This window comes from Mchenga conophoros, linkage group LG1, assembly GCF_057382185.1.
Source record: "Mchenga conophoros isolate Kocher_MC1m ecotype Shallow Benthic linkage group LG1, M_conophoros_male_GT1.1, whole genome shotgun sequence".
Classification (NCBI taxonomy): domain Eukaryota; kingdom Metazoa; phylum Chordata; class Actinopteri; order Cichliformes; family Cichlidae; genus Mchenga; species Mchenga conophoros.
This window is the reverse complement of record NC_140526.1, coordinates 13,028,277-13,051,940: the sequence shown is the minus strand read 5'-3', so window position 1 is coordinate 13,051,940 and position 23,664 is coordinate 13,028,277. Positions and strand designations below refer to the sequence as shown.

Here is a 23,664-nt window from a genome sequence, read left to right as displayed (position 1 = left end):
TTTGGAACTGTAATCCGATTTTTTTTAATAATTTATCATCATCGTCATTATTATTATTATTATTATTACATTCATCTGTTAGAGTCATTGTCTGTCCCAGTCACTGTCTTGAGATACCTGGCAACCGAGGGGACAGAAATATGTTTGTAAGTGTGAAGATATACAGCGTTGTGCAAATGTTTAGTCACAAAAAAATCATGCTATGAATAAATTGCATTTATTACCCATACAATGTCCAACAAACTGAAAACCCCCAAATCAACCACTCTTTGCCAGCAGCAGTTTTTCTACTACAGTTGGTGCATTTGAGTGGAAGTTATTAAGGTGCCTGGGAAGCAGATTGTTGCCTCAGTTCTCTGGTCGCACCGTCTTCACTCTTCATGCAATCCCAGACTGACACTGTGATGTTGCATCTGCTGCAGAGCTACTTGTTCTTCTTGTTCCTGAAGATGGATCTTTTTCGCTGTGGGGGTACGTCTGGCTTACTGCCATGCTGCAGAATTAATTTTGGGCCCTGATAATCGCTTCCCTGACGACAGCACATGACTGATCAAAACCCAAACATCTGAGATTTGCACAACACTGCACATATCACCACATACATCAGGACATACATGAAACTAATCCATCAGACATGAAGCTTTCAAACTGTTCATTACCCCGGGGAGCGGCAGATGAGTTTAGTCTTTAGCAGGGATGCACCAACACTTTCCTCGTGTACTTTCAGGCTTCACCCTAACATTTTTTTTTTAATATTGTGAAATATTTATTTCAGTCAACAACAACAGATTATCATTTTACATAAAAGTACTCAATCAAACAGTAACCAAAAAAGGAATAGGCTGAAGCCTTGTGGCTTATAATTATCCTATCCTTTACTCCCATAGGAAAAATCAAATCAAAATTACTTCAAAAAATGAACAGGTATTTGAAGGAAGAGCGATGTCGGGAGTGTAGAAATATTTTAGGGGAAGCAGTGATGGGAAAAGTGAAGCACAGTCCAAATTTTCTGCCAATTTGTCATGAGGAGTGAAACATTATATCTTTAATGGAAGAGCTTTGGTTAAACATTTTTTGAATTAATATGTCACAGAGTTCAGGACGTTTACCAATACCAGCAGCAAGAAAGCACAAAAAACACCGAGTGAGACACCTAGAGTCTGTAAAAATAAAATCAGAATAATTTAAAGGCCATTTTTCATCTTTCCTCTTGTCTCAAACTTTATGCTTTGCTGAATCCAAACAATTTTCAGACTGCTAACATTCATCCTACCCGATACAAGGCTCTTGATGGCCCCGCCACTGTCACTCGTGGATAATACAGGAATCTCATAAATGAGCTCCAACAGTTTTGCCACTCGGCACTAAATACTTCTGGAAAAGATGCTATATCCTCTAGCACTTTTTAAGGATTTAGTGAAAATGTGATTCCTGCTGTGGCCTTGCTTCAGAGACTTTTGCCTGAAGAAACAGATGAGGACATCAAAACAAGGAAAAGAAACTTAGCTGCAGCCGTCTAGAGACTCTTCACTCACACAAACACACTCTATTCAACCCCAGGCATGTGTCTGTGTGTGTGCATGTGTACAGTAGTTGCATGTGAGAACATAAGTAACAGATGCAGGCAAATCAGACATTAACCTGCCAGGTCCCCATTACATTCCACTGTGATATCCAGTTGTGTCCATATGAAACAGCAGGTTTTTCTCTGGTGCACTCTCACCTAAACCAAACAGCATTTCCAATATTGAGAACACATTTGACTCCAACTGTTTTGTGACCAGGCAATATCATGGCTTATGTCTGCAGTTCTATGTTGAACTGTTGCATTATCAAGTACTCACCTCTTTACACAGTATCAATAATGACAGGAAATTGGTGAATTATTAATTATCTTTATAAACCACAGCATCTTGCACACTTTTTGTGTGAGTCACGCACTCATTTGTAATTCCTTTTAAGAAAATTGATTAATTACCATAAACACCATAAACAAGTAGGTAGAGAAAAAAAAATATGGTAACATTTATGCTCGATTTGCACTTGTGAATAATTTGTCTTCTCCACAAAAACTAAACCCAGCAGGCCTAACATTCTTCATAATCCACAAGACATTTAACTTGTCTTCTCGGATCCAGTTCTCCAGCTACATTTCCTCAGTTTGAACCACTTATCTGCACTAATGGCTGAGCAACACAAAGTGTCAATCACACCCACACTGTAAAATGGCTGTATTGTCTCCAGCTCCCTTGAGGCCAACACCATCATCCAGAGGTGCAGCGAAGCTAAACATACATCACCAAAGGTAAAAGTACAGCATCACTGACCAGAGTGCTGTGCTAGTGTGTCATGACTACAGTTCTATCACTAAAGACGTACAGACGGAGTGAACAAAGAGAGAAAAGCGCATGAGGGAGCAGGAAACATAGACGGCGTTCACAATGCATGCACACTCACACACAGCTAAAATTACATTGAAAGGGCATGAACTAGGCCACCACTCTGCATTGCTGAAGAGCGGTGGTTAGCAAACCGAATAGAAGCTTGCAGAGACCCGAATGGTAAACACTAACACTGAATATAGTTGCAGATTGTGCGCAGCATCAGCCTGGATGATTATGGGTCTGCTCATGTCTGGCTAATAATCAGGATGCAATCAGAATGAAAGCGGAGAGAAAAAAAAAAAAGAGGAGGAAAGACTTACTAGTGCAAAACGAATTCAACCATAAAATAATTAACGGATTGTATAATAGCATGTTATCCTAGTACAGCAAAATAACTTCAGCACTGCTAATCTTTTTCATGCAGGGAATTTGGCATGATTGGGGGTATACTGGCAGGCCCAAACAGACTCACCAGACAACTCTTAGCAACTTCACAGCAAAGGCTGGCAAGAACAGCATTTAGCCAGACCAGCAGCGAGACCAAAACTGACAGGCATGACTTGCACCTAATAAGCATTACATACTGGAGCTTTCTATTAAAAACTCCTTCAGAGGGCACTCCATAAAACAGGCATTATCTTGATAAAAATATTCTGCATTAAAATTGCCCGTATCTTTTGTTGTTTTTCCAAGTTTTAACACATTTATCAGCTTAAGACAGTTACTGTTCCTCTAATAAGACCAAGAGCCTCAACCGGGCTACTGGCTCTGCACATCGGCACAGTGATGTTAAACAGGCATACTAGTAGAAAACACTCAACTTCTCCATTTATTTTTAGCACAGTAGCATTTTGCAGGAATCTGTTTATAAACTAAGGCAGTGAAGGGCATTAAAAATTTGACCTGAGTATAGTCGTATATGAGAAGTTAGTAGATTACCACAGTAACATCCATCCTGAGGGAAACAGAAATATTTGTACCATATTATCTTAGCAATGCATCCAGTATTTCTCAAGATGAATCTAGGGAACAACCAACAGGAAAAGTTTTTTGCAGTAGGATTAAACTTTAAGAGATTCTGGATTAGGGCTGTTTGATATAACGATATATATCGGATGACGATATAAAAACGTCTATCGTTTCATTTTACGCTATGGTTTGTTTCGTGGTGTCGCAAAATAAACTGTTTAGGGCAATATTTTTTCACCGTTTTGATGGTCACTGTAGTGGTTATATTAATTTCTTAAAGTTATCTCTTTCTCTTATATTTAATATAACCACACTACTGAAGGACAAGCGCCTGTTTTTATGCGTTGTGGTTAGCAACAACGAGGGTAACAGCATCGCGTGTCCGCTTGTTTATGTTCCACATAAACCTTTCACAATAAAGCTCAAGATCCTGTTGAGACTTTTCAAAATAAACTGAAAGAGCAGATTATTTACGGATGAGAATTAAAAAAAAGAGCCGCCAGGTGCTAAAAAATAAACCTTAGACTCAAACGTCATAACAGGTGTTTTCCCCGCAGCACGCCGTGTAATAAATACTCACAAAGAAAACGGCGGCCGTTACAACTTATGTCTAAAAATGTATAGTTTCATGCATTGGTTAAAACACTCGACTCCAGGTACATGACGCGCAGCTGGAAACACTTCCCGCAAGTCGAGCTGCCCGAGATTCACAGAATTTACAGAAAATGTTACGTTTTTGTGATTTATGTCGTTATCGGGACGATAGAATTCTTATATCGGGATATGAGATTTTGGTCATATCGCACAGCCCTATTCTGGATGTGTTAAAAAAAAAAAAAGAAATAAATAAATAAATCACGGCATTCCATGCAATTATTCAAGAGAAATTTCAGGCTGAATTAACAAACTGATGCTGCGATCCCTCGAGCCATGCCACTTGCACGAGGAAAAAATTATTCTGGCACAGACGAGTCGAGGGTTAAATCCAGACCCCTTTCTCTGTCTGTTGTGTAGCAAAGTTTCTGGTGAAAATAACAGTTGACAGCACTGGTTTTTGGTCCGTTCACAATCATGAGAAAAACAGACAGATTAGGTACCACAACCGTCTTGCATTAAAGTGTAATATTTAAACACAAGCGTGCCAAAACTTCAACCAGTCTGGTAATGCAAAGTTATGAATTGTGTTATGAGTTATGCCCTAAAAGATGACTTGTCAGCTTGCTTTGGTAATGCAGTTACCCTAAATCTGGTTTTATTTTTAACAATTACAAAATAAAAAGCTTTCTTCCAGAAGATCTGGGCATTGTAGTGGTGAAACAGGCCTAAACACTGCACTCATGCAGGACATACAAACAAGCAGGCAATGCACATTGGAGGTCGTTCAGCTGTTACCAACAGGCCCCACACATTAGGCCTTTGTGCTTTGAGAAACATTTTTTTTTTAACCCTGCCTGCAGCACAGCGAAGCGCTGCAATGTGCTGACACCATCATCAGCTATTCTAAACCTTTTACCACAGCTGTATTCCCAAAGCGTGATAAAGAGCGGAAGGAGAAAATAGAAAAAGCCTATTTTTCATTTATCTTAATTTGCCAGAGAAGCATCTAATTTTCTGATAAGATGACTGGATTTGTCTTTTTTCTGGATTATGGGGAATAAGACTGCTGTTTGGCCCGGCCGGACTAGATTCAACCATCACCCTGCTGATGATGATCCATAAACGAACGGCTTATGATCCCCTGAGTAACATACAGATTGTGAAAACCAGCAGCGGCAGTGCAGTGCAGTGCAGTAACACATTATCGATCCAAACTTGGGGAAATTCATCACTGCGTAACCCAATGGAATGGGATCACACCAGTAACAATGCTCGTCAATGTGTTCTAATTACTGCATTATGATATGAGCACTCAGTACTAATTAGTTTGACCACACCTCTAAAATTTTGACTCCATCGTGCATACTGACATCATTTTGACAAAATCTGACCACTTACATCCAGATGGACAAAGAAACACCTGGCCAAACACACACACACACACACACACACACACACACACACACACACACACACTGAAAACAATACGAGCTACAATTTTGTGACTGGTGAAATCAGTACACTAAAACTTGACCTAAGTTCTACGGGTAAAAGTTGATTGCTTGCTTGTGATTTTTGTTGATGTTGACATTTTGGGGGTATGCATATTATAAGTTTAAGATATGGGATTAAAATAGGAAAAACAAACAAAACAATTGTGTGCTGCCAGCTCAGAGATAATAGATAATAACTTTGCAAGAAAAATTATTTGGCTGAAAAGCCTTACTGCACAAAAAGATGGGAGTTGTTATGATCAAACTGGGGAAGTCAAAGAGCCTCAAAACTGCATTCAGGGAGGCAGAGCACTGAAATCGATGTGGCCATGACTGGCCATCCACTATAGTGGCTTGACAGTTCAGGAAAAAGTACAACAGGAGCCAACAGATAAACTCTTTGAAAGACAACAATGGAAGTGGACTCCTCGACCTGAAAACATTGAACCTACATCACCTAACGCTCGTGCAGAAACAACAGAAAGACAAAACTGACTGAAGATGCTCAGCCGAAATGGCTACAGTAACAGTACAGAAGCCTGAGGTGAACGGCGGCGGTTGACGCCCTGTTCTCCCGTGGGCACTGGGATGATTGAGTCATTTAAGTCAAAGCATGATTTCAGGACACTCATTCATCACTTTGAAAGAGGCTAATGGCAAGTTCTGCAGCATGAATTAGGATCTGCACAGCAGTGATACCTTAGTGAACGCTGCTGAGTCATTTAAATATTTCCCTCTAAATGACCATCAATTAGATGACCCTTAGACCGCAATGGGAGGATATGTTTTTAATTACTGCCAGCCACTGAAGTGCAGTGACTCAGAGAACATCTATAGGCCCTGAGCTGCCAACTGGTATGCACAGTATGCAGCTGCCTTGCTGCATGCAGTGCACCGTCCTCATTACATGATTAGACACTGCATGGCAGGTATGCAAGGGGTCAGCAGTACGATTACTGGCTTTGGCTTTGCATTTCATTACATTTAATGGCACAGAGTGCCACAAATGGGACAGCCCTACAGTACCTTCACATCCCTTGACAAGCCAGTGTTAGATGCACTGACCTCATTAGTGCAGTGGAGGATACCTGTGTGGCCTATCATTGATCTCTGACAGCCCTTGGAGGAGTCAGCCAACTGGTGGTAGCTTGTCTTTCCCATAGCAGCAGCAAGCCGCTTTGGCTACAGGTTACTGCAGTGCATCTTCCCGGTGCTTTGCGGTGTCGAAATATCCCCCTTTGCGCAGGGTTGTGACCAAAATGTGGCCTCGACTATGCGTTACATACACCAGAGCTGAAAGTGGCCAGCCTTATCTTAACGCTGGCACTGCCGACACTTCAGCCTACTGAAAATAAACCATCATCCCCAGGTCCAAAAAAGAACTTCCACCGCATCTTTAAAAAGAAAGACCCGACAACTTAACGGCAAAAACTTTGTTGAAGACAGGCCTGCAAGACGTCTTTGGCACGAACGGGGTGGGTTATGTTGCATGTGCATGGTCTAGATTAGTGATGGCTAATGTGGCCTGGTGTCGCCCCTACTCCTTTATGCGCCTCTTTCCCCATTCTCTCCATCCCCCTCTCTCGACGCCATCTGTTTGTGGCATGAGAGAATGTGGAAGTAAAAAAAGAAAAGACGACATTTTGGCTGTAGTTGTTGACCTACATCGCGCGGTTGTTTTCGGCACGGCGTGAAAAGCCGCACCGAAAGACAGTCGCCTAAAGCGCACAGACGGTGAAATCGCCGCACATAACGCGCATACATTTTCGAGCCTGGTCAGGAGGAATTTAATAAGTTACGGTTGAAATACTCCTCCTCCGCCTCGCCGGGCCGGACAAGTCAACGCGCCAGCGCCACATATACATTTCTGTTCCAATTGTAATCTCCAAAGGAAGATAAAAGCGCAACTCACCTGATTCCAAAATCGGTTTATGGTGGCGACGTGGCTGTGGTTAATTTTAATATGGGAAAAACAGTTACAACGGTGGGTCCCCGTTGTGTGTAGCAGGAAGGAGGGAAGGGAAGGGAAGAGGGGCTGACGTGAATGAATAAACAACTGAGCTCCTCCTCAACGCCACAGCGGACTCTGGCTCAGCTACTTTAATAGGTACAGTTAATCACCACGCAGTGAGCATCATATGTTTTTGCACCTTTCATGAATTAATACTTCTGCGCTGTTTTTTTACACCCTTTACAATAATATACAGAGGCTACAAAAGACGTGAGATGTTAACTTCAGAATTTCAGAATACATATTTTTGGCTAACCCTTATTAGGACTAACCTGTTTTACTGGGTAGTTTTATTTTTCATATTTATTTACAGTTTTTAAACTGTGCTGGACACAATTGTATGAGCTTAACAAAGTCCACCAGGTGGCACTATGTCTGCATCCCAAACACAGGAGTGCATCGCCCATGATGCACGGGCACTTTAAAGATAACCCTAACCCTCTAGATGTAAAGATTTTTTAAACAGAACTGTTACCGCATGCAAATATTTACTGTTGAAAATGTGTATATATGGAACAGAAGTAAGTATGCAGTGAACATAGACTGTATATAAAATGAGCTCAGACCTTCCACACCTATAATAAACTCCTAGGTCTAAAGGTAAGTCAACGCTGGTGCCTTAAACCAGCAATATTATTATAGCCACCAAGGGGCGATACGCTAGTTGCAAAAAAAGTATCCGGTCCGGAGCCTGTGGGATAACACCTCTCTGACAGGAACCCTGTAAACACTTCTCTGATGATTGTACTGCCTTAGCTACTCATTTTGCTCACACAGAATAAAACGATAAGTCCATTGTTGTACATTTTAGTCTTTATACGTTTCAGATGGACCCAGTGGGCAAAGTCAATGTAGCGTCATAATTTTTTCTCACTGTCCAACCATGACAGCAGCCATAGCTTTGGGACTAACATTAAGCCTCCAGTTTGGTATTTAAGGTGACCATACTTCTTTGTTTGCTTACTTTTTAAATAGGATGTAAAAATAGGACCATATTTGAATTGAAATTCCAATAATGTAATTACTGGTTAGTTCACTTGGTTAGCAAGGTGAATCTGTGTTTCGCTGTGATATTAAATGGGATGGTTATTTTGGCCAGGAGGGGGGAAAAGCATGTAAAAATAAATAAATAACTGAACAGTGTATTTGATCTGTCACTAGTGGCCACAGCTCTAATGGTTCATTACCATAGATTCATTTATTTTATACAGGTAACTACACAAAGGGAAAAAGTAGAGGGACCCCTTTTAAAATTGCAGGTTGTTAAATTGGAAAGTGTAAAGTGACTCGCGTAGTTTTTCGTGTCAGCCTCAAGTGGCCATTTGTGTTACTGCAAGGTTTGGCACAAACAATAATAATTTATTATTTAATAATAATTTGGAATATTTTCCTGGGATTTCAAAAGCATCCATCCATAGTATTTAGTATTTATTTATTTATTGTCATTGTCAAGAACAATGAAATTGCGTTTGGGGCTTCCATACAACCCAAAAAAAAGAAGAAAATAATAAATACCCCTTAAAACCCAAGTGTACATATTTAACCCAGTGTGACTCCAATGCAATAAGACAATCCTTAGCAATAATGTTCGTAGAAATTCAGACAAAGACCTGAGAAACATGACAAAATACAACAATGCAACCCATTCAATATTATTGTACTGTGAGATATGATATCAGATATGATAGTACAGGAGCTGAAGCCTGTCCTAGGTGCTACAGTGCCATAGGACAGGGGGGGGCACACCCTTGACAGGTAACCAGCTAGTTGAAGGGTCAACACAGAGACAGACAATCATATTGACACTATTCTAGAAATGTTTTCCTTCTACTGTAGGTGCTTGATGTAATTAAATCACACGTGAAATAAAATTAAAAATCTTAAGACTTGAGTTATAAATTTAAAAGGTAAGTTATTTAAAACATGATCTCAGTAGGTGTTGCATAAGGCAAAAATAGGCCTTTTCTAGTTTTTAAAAAAGTGTGACAAATTCATGAAATGTTTCGCTGTGAGAAAACATACAACACTGACACTAGAGGGCACAAGCACTCCACTGAGCTCTTGTGACAGCATGTTTTTTTCTGTGTCTAAGTGCTTCACATGTTATTTGATTAAGATTCCTTAATTCACTGCTGTTAATGTGTGAATAACTACATCAGTGTTAATCTTTATGAAGTGTCAACACAGGCCAAGGCAGGTCCACTGTAACAGCACTTTATGACAGACACATCATCGTCTGTCCAGTGGGAAATAGCGCTTCCTTTACATTTTACAACATGAAAGAAAGTCATCTTCATTTGACCAAGTTAATTTGCTGCTGACAATCAGGAAATGACTGATGTTTCGTGTGCAGTGTGCAGATGTGGCCTCCAGTCCTGTTGTTCTGTGCTATCAGTCTATGCAGAAGGCTGCGCAGGCAGGCCCCTGCAGTCTGTGATTATCCAGTCTTATTGACAGAATATGATCTTTTACATAAAGATGCCGCTGTGCCCTTCATTATTCACAGGTTCGTGAATACAGATGCGCTGCGAATTTTAAATGTTTGCAGGTCAGTGGTCTCAAAACTTTGGTTAAAACCGTGTCAGCGGAGTGAGATGAGTTTTTATTGATTTCTATGTAAAAGACTCTAGGGTAAGAGCACTGCACACTATGTCAGAGGGAAAATCCGCTCTTTTTCCCACAGGTAGCGAACAGTACCGGAGCAAACAACAGACAATGTGGGGGTGTTATAACTCATACTTGCTACACGCTGGCCATCTGAGGTTCTCTCACAGCCTTGCTTTAGCATATGCTTTTTTGTCTTCTGTTAGCAAAGCGTGCAGTTCAAATAAAAGATGGTGTATAAAGGACCATTTTCCCCCTATTCAAACATATTAATATTCAAGTCTTGTCCTGTTAGTTTATCATGATGAGCTACTGCCTGCTTATTATGTTGCAGAAATCTGTGCAGTAGAGTCTGCTGGAAAAAAGAGGCTTTAAAATGTTGCACCTGTGGGTGGTTATTTAACAGTGCGGCCTATCTCCTACTCGCCTACCTCCTGTCTAGACTGTGTGATTACCATCTGCTTCATCACTCTGGACTGTCCACTGTTTGCTGAGCTCTCTCTCTCTCCCTCTCACAAAACACAAACAGCCACAAACACAAAAATCTAAGATACAAATGCAGCTTTTTTTTCTGCCAGGAAATCCACCTCTTAAAGTAGATTCATGACTGTCATATAATGTTACAAACTAATGTCCATCCTGCATAGTATTTCCAAACTAACGCAAGAACATTACAATGATTTGAAGATTAGAAACAAGTTGCACAATAATTAATCTGAAGCAGACTTAAAGGGAAAATGCATCAGTCAGACTTTGCCATATGCTACTTGTTATGGGCTGAGCTAGCTGGGGCTTGTTTTGCGTCGAGTATAATTTTCTTCTAAAACTTCACATAGAGCCAATGATGAGATCATCTTTGAGACAGTTGTGTAACAAGTTTGTGATGGTGAAAATAACAAAGTAGAGGAAGTAGAAGTTGTGGCGGCTAAGCTAACCTTACCAAGTTAACATCATCATTGTGACTCAGTTAGAATAAGCACCAGTGTGAGCCTTGCTGTATAATCATTTAAAACAAAATCCAATCATTCTTGCCGCTTGTTAAACTGTACAGCCTGGAAAACAACACTGTAGCGATCACACACATTTAATTTCACAAATTACAGATGTTCATAAAAATGAAAGAGCCCAGCGTGCTTAATTTGTTACACAAGTGCATTTTAACTTGGGGCTGCCGTGTGTTTGCTATTCATTCCAGGCAGTGTAGTACTCTGGTTTCCCATTCACTTACAGTGGGTTTTTATTAGGGTGTAACAGTATTACTTCATTTGTCCTCCGAGCTCCCATTTCTTTCCTGAGATGTACAGGCAGCGGCGTGTCGGGGCAACTGAAGTTCACATGTTCAAATTCAAGCCAAATCTCCTGAGAAAGCATGTGCTGTTGTGTAAGACGCTCTTTCAAAGAAAAATCCCGTGTTGTCACGAAACATTTAAAACACAGAGAATTCTTTGCTCTGCAGCTGTGCAGGTATGTAGGCTCAGCTCAGCGTTTCTGATCAGCTGAAAATGATAGAGGCGTCTCCAAGTACACATAATAATAACATGTTTTATTCTACATTCCACAAAAATGTAAGAGATGCATGTGAACTTTGACAGCAGTGTGAATGCCGCAGCAGGGTCAGAGTGTCTCAGAAAGTTTAATATAGCCGAGGTCCTTCTAGCCCCCTGGTGAGAGACCAGTAATTAACACGGGGGCATCTTCCTCCTGTTTGACACCCTGCTCTGGAGGTTATTTGAGGCTATGTGGCTCCAGTTAGGCTCGCTCAGGAGTGCGTGGTGTTAAAAATGTGTGAGCATGCAGAAGGACATGAAAGGAAAGCGATATCTTCATATGCAGCTGGCTGAACATTTCATAGGAGAAGACACATGAAAGTCTGCTGTCATGAAGCTTCTCTGTCATGGTTACTACATTATTATTTCTAGTCAGTGAATCAGAGAAGTTCTACATTTTCATCTTCTTTGTATTTACAAAGAAAACTCAGGTAATGGACACACGTCCTTAATCTGAGTGCTCATTTGTGAAAACTGTGCTTGATTTGATTACAGGAGTGCATCAAGTGCTTAACTGTGATTCTTCAGTCAACTTTAAAATGCGCTGACATCATTCATGTGGCAAGATAAATCAAATCATACTGATGTATTTTCTGAGCTTCTGAGTCCACTGAAAACAGGAAAAGCTTAAAGGATTTAAATAATGGCTCTTTACAATGTCGGGTTTTCAACAAGCGGTAATCAGTGTGGCACACGCATTAACTTTTCTTAATCCAGATAAATTATCCACTTGTTTGGAGCTGTGAAAAGTATTACCCAAATTACACAAGAGTTAGAAACTCTAGCAGAGCTGGCTAAGATAAGAGGGGAATGTTCGGAAGAAGCATGCTGTCAGGCAGCACATACAGACAGGATGCTGGGTCCGATGTGCTTCAGAACATACTGTACAGGCAACTAAACCTCACACATTCCAGTTTGTATTTGAATTATTACACTTACTATTGCAAACAGTCATTATTTTTCTTCTTTAGCCAAGCTCTCAATGGATGCCCATGTACAGCTCAACTCTCCTCCTCAGCGGTCCTTCTTCATGTTTACTTTGGTGTTTCTCTTCTTTGCTAGCCCTTTGCCATTTCAAAGGGCCACCTTTGTAAAGGGATCATTGCTCATTATGAAAAAAATGACCAACAGATCGTTATCCCCTCTCTGTGATTATAGTCCCCATGTCATCTATATTACACTGATGGAGAAGGTCACTGATTATTTTCTTTGGCTGTAAGACTTGCCAGATTTTTCTGCTTGCATGTTTGCTTCAAAGATGACGGTTTGTCAACATTGTGCTTGGCCATGCACTGACATTCTGACCTATTTAGAAGGGTCGACAGGATGCAGCTTCTGTAGAGTTTCAGTTTGCTGCTGAGACTGTACCGGGGCAATTTACATATGCCTTTCATCATTACTCACCGGGCTTTTCACAACCTGTTCTTGATGTCATTCTCCACTCCTCCATCTTGCCTGATGATGCTGCACAGGTATAAATACTTCTGTTGTTGGAAGTTGGATGCCATGTGCTTTCATTGGGTTAAGTGTCTCTGCACTGAGAAGCATTATTTATATATTTCTTTAGCTGATCTTCAGCCCAATTTACTCTCTGTAGTAACACAGTCCTGCATGTGCTAGTGTGTGACTGTGCGTGAATACTTTTCCTTATGTTCCATCTGAATAAAATCTGGTCTTTGACACGTCCTATAAGTAGATTTCCATGACTGCCCACCATTTGCGTGTGTACTGCATTACTGAAAAGCACATCTTGTGTAACATAGGCTGACTTTTAATTGCTGAAATGCTTTTTTTCTGCACAAGTAGCAGTCCTATTACTAATTGGTCCTGCTTTCCTCCAGACTGTTCTGTTCTCTGATCATCGGTGTTAAAAGGTCTCAATGTGATAACCTCTCCGCTGCAGGTTATCAGAATCAGAATCAGAATCAGAATACTTTATTGATCCCTGGGGGAAATTATTTTTTGTTACAGTGCTCCATTTTAAACGAACATTAAGACAAGACAGACAATACGCTAACTAAGAATAGTACAATATATACATATATATACATACATACATACATAAGTCACTTATAAATAAATTATCTCAGTGAAGACAGATCCCATTAAGCAATGATGACTTTACAAATACAACAGATTAATTGAGTTAAAATGATGTCATTATTAGATTTTAGTTCTGAAGTGGTTTAATACTGCAGTCCTTTGGGACAAAAATACACCATGCTTTCTGTCTCTTGCTCATATTAAAGCCTATTATGTGTTTTATCAATTCAGTGCTTCAAAGAAGCAGGATGTACTGTTTGCATACGGTGCAGAGTGAGAAGCATTGGTGTCATCAGCAAGATAAAATTAGGCTGGGTAACATGGATAATACATTCTTAGAAATTCCTCCAGCATTTAAACCCAAATCCAGTCTGACATGAACAAGAACTATGATATATAAAAATAAATTACTGAATGTTAATACGTTGAATAACAAACAAAAAAACCAAGAAAAAATCTCAAAAATGAAACATGCACTCACTCGACACTTTATCAGGAACACTTTCCTTTTCATAAGTGCCTTGATTATTTGTGCCATAAATTCAACAAGGTGCTGGAAACATTCCTTAGAGATTATGGTCCATATTCACATGATAGCATCACACAGTTGCTGCAGATTTGTCAGCTACTCAACCACGATGTGAATCTCCCATTGCTGGCCCATTCCACCACATCCTAACCACATGCTCTGTTGGACTGAGATCTGGTGACTGTGGAGGTCATTTGAGTACAGTGAACTGGTCAGAAACCAGTCTGAGATGATTTGAGCTTTTTGACACGGTGTGATATCCTACTGAAAACACCCATCAGAGGACGGGTGCACTGTGGTTATGGTCAGCCACAATATTCATGTAGGTTGTAGTGTTTAAACTATACTAAGGGCCCCAAAGTGCACCCCACACTACTACATCAGAAGCAGCAGCAGCAGACTTAATCACTGATACAAGGCAGGATGGATACTTTCATACTTATGCCAAATCATGACCCTACAGTTCAAATGTTGCAGCAGAAATCAAGACCAAACTTTTTTCAAGTCTTCTGTTGTCCAGTTTTAGTGTGCCAGTCTGAATTTTAGCCTCAGTTTCCTGTTCATAAGAGTGGCACCTGGTGTGGTCGTCTGCAGCATTAACACATCTGCTTCAAGGTTCAACATTCTGTGCATTCACAGATGCCCTCCTGCATAGCTTGAGTTTAAAGAGTGGTTATTTGAGTTACTGTTATCTTCCTCTGAGCTTGAAGCAATCTGGCCATTCTCCTCTGACCTCTGGCATCAACTAGGCATTTTAATCCAGAGAACCACAGCTCACTGTATTTTTTTTATGTATAAAGCCAGTAACAGTAATAATCAAAGATAAAGAGAAGAGCCTATTTTTGCTCCTTGTTCATTTACAACCTGGAGGATGCAAATATCTCCCTGAAAGCCGAGGGCAGCTCATGTGTTTGAAAGTTATACTGTTCATCTTGCAGAAAAAAGAAGTTAGCAAGGTTTTTGGTATCCAGTACAAAGCTTTGATATAAACCTTGTGATTTTTAGTAGATAGGAGGATGTAAGCCCCGCACCTGTTAGGGGGTTCTCCCTCCTTCTTTGGAAAAAAGAATATTTTAGCCTGAGGTGAGAGGTTTGCACAGGTGCTGCTACTGTTTGATGTAGAAACTCTGACTCGGGGAAATCCACCCACCTTTATGTGTATCTGAGTTACTGAAAACTTTCTGCTGATTTCATAGTAGGTTTTACAGTACAATTTCAGATATCTAATAAGTCTTTGGCACATGATATCAAATGGAGAGTGTTCAAAAACATAAAGTTATGATTTAAAGCTGACAGGAGGCCACCCTGAGCGATACTTTGCTACAGATGTTCAGGCCAGAACTAAAGACTATAGACAGTTTGCAGGTTTATGCTTTATTTCATTACGAAGGTTTTCCAGTGACAGAAAATTACACTTTCAAAAAACCACTTAAAATACACTTAGGGTGCTTGTTTGAGCTTAACATCTTCCCTTAGTGTTCCTTGTATGCAAAGCCAGTTGCAGTAACTGGAGGTCTGACCATGGCCCCTCCTGTGGTACAACAACAGGAGAACCAGCCTATCTGACTCCTTAAGACTCAGCCCAGCTAGGTGTCTGACCACCAGACACTTGCTGACAAGCCCCCCACCCTGGGACCTGGCTCCAAGGTGAGGCCTCAGTAACCCACATTCACGTAATGTAGGGAGTGTTTTCTCTTCCAAAAGATCTCGTGAATTGCTCTTAGTTTACTATAATTCACTTAGAACCAGTTTGCCTTGGGGAAGCCTACTTGGGGCAAATTGCCCCCAACAACATAACTTGCAGGATCATTACGGCACACAGACCCCTACACCATGATAAGACTGTAATTCATGGAAAGGCCACACCTCCACATCAAAAAAGAGCCAGTTGAGGTGGATCAGGCTTCTGACCAGGATGCCTCCACGGCACCTCCTAGGTGAGGTATTCCGGGCATGTCACATTGGGAGAACACTCAGAGGCAGACCGAGGACACGCTGGAGAGATTCTATCTTTTAGACGGCTTAGTAACGCCTTAGTGTCCCCTGAAAAGAGATGGAAAGTATTTCCCCAGGAGGAGATGGGATGAGATCTTTCCCACTGACTCCCAGATCTGGATCCCACTTCTAAGTTGGGCCAAACTCCAACTCTCTTAAATTGAAATTGCAAGTCTTTCCATAACCTTTTGAATCACTGTGCAAACAAACCAAATCAATCAAGCGTCTTTGGCAGATGTAAATGTTGATCATTACTGCCTTTTCAAAAACACATGTTAAACATATTAATTGTAAACTGCAAAAGACAAGAAACTAACAGATGGCTTTCATGTGTAGATGTTACGCGTTCAGGCCAGCACAAATAAAAGTCTGTTCACCCCACTGGTCAGAGCAGATGTCTCAGCACTTATACCTAAAAACCAAAACTGTCTGCATGGCTTTCTCCATGGGGTAAGTTGGAAAACACATTTTAAAAAATAAGACCTGGTTTGTTTCCACTTCTTTATTGTTCCATAAGTACAGGGAAGAGAAGCACTGCTAAGAGCTTGCAGCAGGCGAGTTAAGTGTCACAGAGACCACATTACCCACATGGCTAAAAATATGAGATGGGGCTTTACGCTTAGGAGATCCCAAGTGTGTGACGGAACTTGCATAACCTATCAGTGTATCATTTAGTTGTTAACGCAGAAAGATTGCTGGGAAGCTGTTTTGTTAAAAATAATAATCCTTACATGTTTGAATATTATAAAAGTCTCGCTTTAGTGCAGTTTTTTCTTTAGCTTTTCAGTGGACTTGACAACAAAAGGTTTAATAGGGATAGCACTTAAAAGTGGAGTGAAAGGGAAAAACTTTACCACTTCACTCCATCAAAAAGCACATCCATTATAACTGATGAAAGCTTGACACCGGCTACTGACTCATATGTCAGTGCAGCACATTCCTGTGTCATAGCCTCACACATGCTTTTATGTATCAATTAAATCCCATCAGCCAAAGGTTATTCAGTATCTAGAGGGTCAAAAGATGAGCCTGGGCTGATGTTCCCGCACATCCTGTTACCAATGAGTCACTTTAACACTAAAAGACCGATTGTATCATAAAAGAGAAAAAGTCCCAGTGGCCTTGTTGGTCACATCTCTCTGACTTTATTGTGGGCAGTGATTGCTTAGTACTCTTTTCTTCTCCCAAAGGTGCTTTAAGCCATTTAAGTCGAGCTCTTTGCTGAGATGTTCAGTTCTTGATGGTCAGAATTTGCTTTGAACATCAGTTTGGCTGAAATGTGATTTTAATGACACCCTAGGAGAATTGCTTTGCATTTAAACTTCAGTACTATTTAGTTTTTTGTTTGGCAGTGGTTTTTGTATGAAACTGGGACTCTGCGTGCACAGTGTTTAGATCATTTTAGCATAATTTGATTTTTTGGGGGGGCTTTTTTTGTCAGAGTTATTCACCAGTTGGATCCAGATTTTCTTTGTTCATTTTCTGTCTTGCCTTGAGCTCTTTAATAAGAATTTTACACCTACAAACACACTGTGCTAGGATCTTTTTGTTTGTTCTTGGCTGAAATACACTTGGTGATTCATTCCTCTAACAGTGTTTATTCAGCAATAAAAAGTTAAGTCCAAAAACGTTATGTTTTCTCCCCAGTCTTAGTGTTTCATAAAGGGTTTTAAATACAGCTTTGTGTAAAGTAAACACCAGTTGTGACTTTGTCACGGTCTGGCTGGCAGACCGTGGGGATGTGGGGAAAGGAGGACCCAAAACGCAGACTCTGCGATGCAAACAGTGCTCTTTATTTACAGTGAAAAGGCTGTAAATACAATAACTCCCCGTTGCTCCCTCGAACCCCGTGTGCGTGCTTCCCTCCGATATCTGTGCTCGTGCTCCCCGCTGTTGTGTTTCCGCAGCCCCGTGCGTGCTGCCTCTCCGGACCACTCCTCCTCCTGTAGGGAAACCAGAGACGCAGCCGTCAACACTAACCCTCGGCGGGCATATACGCACAGCACAGACCTACGCTAACACACACTGACTTGGTAAGATAACTCAATGATCCCGCGTCGGTGGGAGCTCCAAGACTCTCCTAAGTAGCTCCCCCGACGAGCCCTGATCAGCGGCAGGTGTGTGGCTTCGGGTGTGGCCAGTCCCTCCGCAGGGCCACACCCCTCAGGCCTGCAGGTGGCCGAGCTCCATCCTCCAGGCACACCCGCAGACATACACACCCATACCTCGCCTAAACATATGAGTGGGACACAGACTAACACAGCACAGAGAAACACACATATGTACACGCACAGAGAAGGGGAAACGACACCAAAAATACATAATAATAATAATACACAGGTCCATGACTGCCCAGGGATCCTGGGTCGCCCAGTCCCAGGACCCTGACAGACTTTTACATTCCATTTGCTATATTGATGATATTGTGGTAAAATAAGGTAAGTGGAGCCCATCCCAGCTGACAGAGGCAGGGTACACCCGGGACAAGTAACCAATCTGACACAGGGCTAACACAGAGAGAGATTCACACCTATTGAATCACCAATTAACTTAACCCCATTAATTGCATGTCTTTAGACTTTGCTAGGAAGCCGGTTTACACAGAGACAACCCATGCAAACTCCATACAGAAAAGATGGTTCACTTAACATAAGCTACAGCAGTTTGCTGACCATGACGTGATGATCAGAGTCAGGACACTTGCAGTCAAATTGTTGGTATCACTAACAGGCTGAAAGAAGAGAGAAGATAGCGGTTACAGGTTAAGCGCTTCCTAACTAGCCATCTTGGTCTTGAGCATTGTTATCATCAAAAACATGGTCTCTGTTATTCCTAGAGTAATGTTGTACATGCTGTTTTATAGGACTGTCATTGTTGGTTTCCAATTATTCATAACATAATGGTGATGAATGCTGGGTTGAGGGGATCCTGTGAATTTTTGCCTAGAGCCTCTGTAGACTCTGGAAGTGCAACTGTATTTCTCTCTATATTCCTGTGTCTTTGCCCTCCTTGAGCTCGGCTCTGCCAGAGTTTTTTTTTTTTTCTTATTTAAAGGGATCATTTTTATTTTTTTTCCTCCATCATTTTCTTCATTCCCAAATGCTTGCTCAAAGCAGGAGTAAAGCATTTAATTCTTTGCTATACAAAGAAAACTGAAATTGAAAGCGTGTTGCCTGTCTGGCACTGAGTGTTAGAAAGGATACTAGCAAGAAAAGGTTGAAGGTCTCTAAACATGAATCTGTGTGCACAAATATTTTAATGCCGGAGTACGCTCTCCTCCGGTGTCAACCTTTGCCTACCTTTAGCGTAGGTGTCACCTTCCTGTGGTTCCAGCTCTCAGCTTACCAGCTGACACACCTGCATAACCTCCTCCCCTCCTGCTCTTAAGCACCGACTTATCCATCTGTTTTTGCTCCATCCGGCTTATCCACCTGAGATCACTCCATCTACTCATGTAGCAGTCTTGCTCAGGCTCTCAGTGTATCCTTTATAAACTTCACTGCCTGCCCCCTCTTTCCTGCCACTACTGGATACCTATCTGTATAATACTCTCCTGAATTCCTCTATTGTACTTTATCAGCTTGTTGTAAGTCAACTTTCTTGTTGTTGCATTGTGCATTTTTAATTAACATGCTGGAAATGATGAAACTGCATCTCTAAAAGGTTATATTTATACAGCTGGGGAGAATTTACACAACAAAAAAAAGAAACATTTTGTGTTAATTATTCCTACGTATGTCGTCTTTGATAAGAAACTCACTTTCCTGACTGTACAAGAAATCACTCCAGGTTCTGCATGTCTTTTTTTATTAACCAAAGCTATCTTGGAGCACAGAGAGGACTATGTGACGCTATTTGAAAATCTTTAAGCAACTCTGGCCCTCAAAATCCAACTTTTGACATTAAGTGAAAATGAATGTGTAAGTACAGGATATGACCAGTGTTTCTGGGAAGAAAGTATGATTAGGGTCCCACTCCTTGTCACAGATTGCATCATTTCCTGCTTCTCCCCTCCAGGATGATTGATTTCAAATGTGCTTCGAGGGGCTTGGCTGGCCTGGACAACAATGACTCTTCTACATCTCAACAAGGTCAGAGCTCTACAGTGTAAGAGTGCGTTTGTTGTCTGTTCTCTGCTGGCTCTCCTTCTGTTTCTCCCTGCCTTTCTTCTCAGATGTGTCAGTCCATCAATGATTGATGTCTCCCCGTAGGACTTGACTCATCTTTCACCTGCAGCCTGCCTCACAGCTGTTCAATGAGCTCAGAACCGGCCCACATGCAAGAACACACAACTCTGCACAACATAATATAAGCCCCCTTTGAGCCGATGTGGTTTTTGGAGAGTCCAAAGCCTGATGTATCACATGCCTCTGTTTTTTCACGAATCCTCGTGCATCCAGTATTTTTCTCTCCGCCTAGTTTTTTCCTCTTCATGTTTGTTTTGTTTATAGCGGAGATTCACAACTGACAGATACGTCCAGATGCTAGCTATGTCTCCTTTTTGCCATCTTTGTTTGAGAATAAATGCTTTTATTCAATGTATGTCACACCCTTTATTGCCATTCCCAGGAGCAGAGGAATAAAAAGCCACTTTTCAGCTGCATGGGCTGTAATTCCATGTTGTCAGAGCCCATTGTATTGCAGAAGCTGCATCTGTTCTTGTCTTGTATTGTCTATTGATGATGTGGGAGCGGCAGACGCCTCAACGGGCACAATTATGCAGCTTCACAAACCAGTGAAACTGCATTTCCCTATACATGGATCAGCGTTTTTTGAAACCAAAGGTGAGGAAAGGCTGAATAAATATGTTTATCTTCCACAGCAACAGAACTCTAAGCTTTATGCGAACACTCAGCTCCTCAGTGCCTACGGTAACATATTCATGTAAATGAGCAGGTCATATACCCTCAGCACTGGCTTAGCCGCAATATCATTTCTGTTTGTTTGGCCTTGGTTTCTGGTTTAGGGCAGAGATTATGCCTGAAGAAAGTTTTAAATCAAAATCCTTGCTTTAAACAGACAGAACCACATGTGTTTGGAAAAACATCTTTTGAAGAGGCCACTCAAATATGTGACTGCTATCGACAGCTAGTATTTTGTATTTTTGCTTAACACAATGCTCAAAACAGCAAAGGCTGTTTCTTAGAAGTAAAACTGCTGCTATGGAGACACGACAAATACATGGAAATATTCATATTTGTCATTTTTCTTTGCTCTTTTGGCATCCTTTCACTGGATCTCTGCTCATTCAGTATTCAAACATGAGAAGAACGATACAGTCAAATTCATGCCAGACTCGGAAAAGTCAAACATTCAACTAGTTGAAGCACTACAACCCTGAAATGATTTCTCCTGCGTAGCGATGTCGTAAAAAACACAACACGCACATGGGCTGGCTGTTACACAACAGATGAGTGCAATAACAATGTTAGATGAATCATGCTCCAGAGCAGTTGATGTGAAACGGGACACCAGTGATCCAATTATTTATTTTAAATTCTCTGACGTAGTCTTGTGTTTAGAAAAACTCAAGGTTCAAAGAGTTTAAAGTCAAGAGCGTTGTGAAAGAACAAAGTTTTCTTGAGAATAACACGAAACCAGCAGTTGAATCAGAATAGCTTTACTGGAACTAGACAAACACACATCAGTAATGTGTGTCTATTGAATTACTGTTCTAGATGGCTGGTCCCAAATCAATCGCTTCCGAGAAAACTGACACAACCCTTTTGGTCCAGCTGGGAAGAAAAGCACTCTGACGTCTAGGCTCAGTTCTCAGGACCATAAATAAATAAATAAATAAATACTGCACATGTCATTTTAAATTCATGTATTTATCTTAGAGTCTGGATTACTTTATGTAATGTGTGTACTACACATTTACTACACATTTATGTAATTTAAGTATGAGGAAAATATACATTTAATACACATCTTTTTGCTTCTCAACACTAACTTTTAATTACATTCCTTTTCTACAATGATGATGATGATGGAGTAATTCAAATGCCTGATTGCTTCCCTCTGTTACAGCGAGCATACAAGTATGTTGCTGTGGTATGAGCCTCATTATTATTCACAGTGAGATGAGTACTTTATGTTTTATTTGTTCTATCCAAATCTATCCATTCATCTCCTTTCGCTCATCCAACTGAGGGTTGCTGGGGATTTGGAGTCAGGTTACCCCCTGAACAGTCCCCTGCTCAGTCTCAGGGCTAGCACAGAGAGACAGACAGCCATCATGCTCACCTTCACATCTACACAAAATTTGGAATCATCATTTAACCAAATATGCATGCGTTTGGACTGTGGTAGGAAGCTGTGGTATACAGGGAACCCACGCAAAGCAACAGTGCTAACAACCTCATCATCATCTTCTTCCACCTGCTTCCTTTAGAGCTCATCATAGCGGATCATCTTCTTGCTGTCGCATCAACTTTCTACTTCACTATAGCCTTGAATCATTTCAGTTGTCTTCCTCTTTTCTTCCTGTCTGGCACCTCCATCTTTAGCATATTTTATCCAATACATCCCTACTCTGCACACGTCCAAACAATCTCAGCAACTTTGTTTCCAAACTGCTCAACCTGACCTGTCTCTCTGATCACTCCCAACCAAAAAACTCAGCATCTTCAGCTCTGCCACCTCCAGCTCCGCCTCGTGTCTTTCTGTTAGTACCGCTGTCTCCAAACCGCACATCATAGCTTGTTGTAAACCTTCCCTTTCACTCCTGCTGCTATCTTTCTATTACCCCTCACATTCGTCTCCACCCACTCCACCCTGCCTCCACTCTCTTCTTCACCTCTCTTGTACATTTTCTATTTCTTTGGATTGTTGACCCAGAGTATTTAATCTCATCCAACTTCACCACTTGAACTCCTCACAGCTTCTCTGTTACACCTGCCTCCCACTCGTTCGCACACATGTATTCAGTTTTGCTTCTGCTGACTTTCATTCTTCTTTTCTCCAGAGCATACCAACACCATGTTCATTTATTTATGTATTTATTTATTTAGTATGACTTCAAGTGTGTGGATAGGCTCTAGCCCCCAGCCTGAATTGGTAAATGAGTTGAATTGGTAAATTTTCTAATGAGTTCAATCTTTGACAACAGGTTTTGAAAGGACGTATATTTGACTGCAAGCTGGTTTTAAAAACAACAAGAACAATAATAATAGTAATCATAATAACCATAATAACTGTAATAATAATAACAACAGTACATTCACTTCAGCCAAAGCATCCACTCTGTGTTGCCAAATAGCATTCTTTCCCCTTGCACACACATGTTCTGACCATGGAAGAGGGAAAAGGGCCAAACCAAAATAAGCGCTTCGTAGATTGGATCATACCGCACTTGTGTTGGAATTTTATTCGTAAATCAAATAATGGAAGAGCAGGAAATCAAAGTGCGTTCCACTTATTACTGTGTTACTGAGAAAAAATAATGCAAATGCTGTAGCACATTAACCTTAAGCCACTTCTGTCAGAAAAT

General features: G+C 41.0%; 1 protein-coding gene across 1 annotated transcript in view; it reads right to left on the bottom strand.

Annotated features, from left to right (window-relative positions):
• Window positions 1-7,505, bottom strand: part of znf710b (zinc finger protein 710b) — a 28,181-nt gene extending 20,676 nt beyond the window's left edge. Inside the window, exon 1 of the mRNA XM_085264827.1 lies at window positions 7,356-7,505. The gene's annotated coding sequence lies outside the window, so the exon portion shown is untranslated. The remainder of the gene's footprint in view (window positions 1-7,355) is intronic.
• Window positions 7,506-23,664: the final 16,159 nt, after the last annotated feature.